Source organism: Babylonia areolata, chromosome 1 (assembly GCF_041734735.1).
Source record: "Babylonia areolata isolate BAREFJ2019XMU chromosome 1, ASM4173473v1, whole genome shotgun sequence".
Lineage (NCBI taxonomy): Eukaryota > Metazoa > Mollusca > Gastropoda > Neogastropoda > Buccinidae > Babylonia > Babylonia areolata.
Genome location: NC_134876.1, coordinates 9378131 through 9380630, shown reverse-complemented (window position 1 = coordinate 9380630; position 2500 = coordinate 9378131). Strand labels below are relative to the sequence as shown.

General features: G+C 42.0%; 1 pseudogene across 1 annotated transcript in view; it reads right to left on the bottom strand.

The window, feature by feature from the left end:
• Nucleotides 1-2500, bottom strand: part of LOC143278044 (uncharacterized) — a 21788-nt pseudogene that overhangs the window by 15787 nt on the left and 3501 nt on the right. Inside the window, exon 3 of the transcript XR_013053822.1 lies at nt 610-742. The product of XR_013053822.1 is annotated as an uncharacterized LOC143278044 (transcript). The remainder of the gene's footprint in view (nt 1-609; nt 743-2500) is intronic.

The following is a 2500-nucleotide window of genomic DNA, read 5'->3' as shown; positions in this document are numbered from 1 at the left end:
GGGGTGAAATGGAGGATAATAAAGGAGAAGGAAATGGAGGATGGTAAACAACGGGTAGAGGAACGCGGAGGGGAGAGAGAGAGAGTGAGAGGGAGGAGGGGCAGGAATACTAAATGGGCTATTAACATTCAAACATATACATTGTTTGTATATACATTGTTTGAAACGGGTATTAAGGTATGTCACTGAACAGCAGGGTACTAAGGAAGAAGAATTGATGAGGTGAGAATGGAGGGAGGGAACAGATGAGAAAGCTTCAGTCGAGTGGAGCACATCAGAAAGCATGACACAGAACGAAGAACTGATTGGAATGCAAAATCTAGAAGGAACACAACAGATTCGTTGATTTTTTCACACATATTTTTAAGCGAACAGACGAAGACTCTACATTGAAAAGAATGTATTCAGTGTGGACAACAACAACAACAACAACAACAACATTTCAGTTCCAAGATTACTTTGACTACTGGTTCGATACAATGCAAACTTTTGGACGCCCCCTAATCCAGCTAGGAATTAGACAACGATGATGACGATTATGATGATCACCATCATGACAATGAAATATAGCAAGCAATGGTGTTATTTCTAAATACGCAGGACTCATACCTGAGTACCCGAGGACTCGCTTGTACCCCTCAAAGTCCTTGAAGTCCATGACAACATCCCTCATGTACATCAGAATGACCTTGAACTGAAAGGACACGTCGATCTGGATGGGTACGCCGTCCTGGTTGAGGCACTGCCACAATAAGAGAGTAGAGCAGTAAGTAAGTAAGTAAGTAAGTGACAAAGAGATGAATACATGAACTGATTAATCGATTCACCAATCAATCTATCAATAATGTTTACAAACGTAGACAGACAGACAGACAGACAGACAGACAGACAGACAGATAGATAGATAGATAGATAGATAGATAGATAGATAGATAGATAGATAGATAGATAGATAGATAGATAGATAGATAGATAGATAGATAGACAAATTTGAAGCTACTGATATACACTTCTTCTTTCTTTTTTTTAAAGAAACGAAAATCACAAGTATGCTTATTTTGCTATTATCATAATTATCCACATTTTATCTAACATTTTAACCCATCAGTTCACAGAGACAGAGACAGCTGTACATACTTTGTTATGCGTGGAAAAGATCGAGTTGGTTTGGCAAATGACTGACGCAGAACTTCTCTGGCAGACACACAGGTGGACAGACAAACAAAGAAGGCCGGAAAGAACATCAAACATCCCGAGTTGGATTCAAACCCGGAACCCGCCAAAGTAATCCCTCAGCTCGGATGACGCGGGAGTTCCATCCACTTGACTAAAGGGGATGATCCACCATCCGGCAACATCACCACGACTGCACAGAAGGACCTCAGCTGGACGTAAGTGTCTTTTACGGATTCAGCGCTCCTCATTCAAGCAGCTCGAAGCAGTGCTGAACGGAAACCATGACGGGGCGCAATTGCCGAGTGGTTAAAGCGTTGGACTTTCAATCTGAGGGTCCAGTGTTCGAATCTCGGTAACGGCGCCTGGTGGGTAAAGGGTGATTTTTCCCCGGTCAACATACGTGCAGACCTGCTTGTGCCGGAACCCCATATTCGTGCGTGTATAGATCCTGTAATCCATGTCAGCGTTCGGTGGGTTATGGAAACAAGAACATACCCAGCATGCACACCCCCGAAAACGGGGTGTGGCTGCCTACATGGCGGGGAAAATAAACAATGCGGTCATACACATAAAATGTTACATGTCTGTTTGAGTGTGCATGTGTGCGTGCCTGAAATCTTGATTGAATGACACAGGAAACGAATGATGAGCGCCAATGGCAGCCGTCAGTCGGCTCTGCCCAGGTAGATAGCCTGTTGTGCAATGAACCCGTGTTTGTAAAGCGCTTAGAGCTTGGTCTCCGACCAAGGACAGGCGCTATATAAGTATCCATATCAAATCAAATCAGATCAAATCAAAGGACCACGGTCAAGGTCTGTTAGTGTTCCCGCTGCCCACCACGGGCACAAACAACACGTGACGAACGACTAGAGGGTGTAGCGACAAAGAGAGGCTTTATTATTCGTTGTTGTGTTCTTGCTTTAACCCTTTTACTACTACTACTACTACTACTACTACTACTACTACTACTACTAATAATAATAATAATAATAATAATGATAATAATAATAATAACAACAACATTAATAATAATGATAATACATAGTTTTTCTATGGCGCGATATCCAGCACCAATGCTGCTCAAAGCGCCTTACATCATCCAGTAGACTATAAACATGCCTTAAAAAACACATCAACCGCTGTCTGACAATGGAAAACATCCAGTGTGTTTATATGAATGAAAAAGCACACTTAAGAGATGAATCAGATTATAAAAGCTATGAAGTAAATAAGGCTTAGATTAAAACAAAATGCATTTCATAGAACGCACACACACACACACACACACACACACACACACACACACACACACACACAGAGAGAG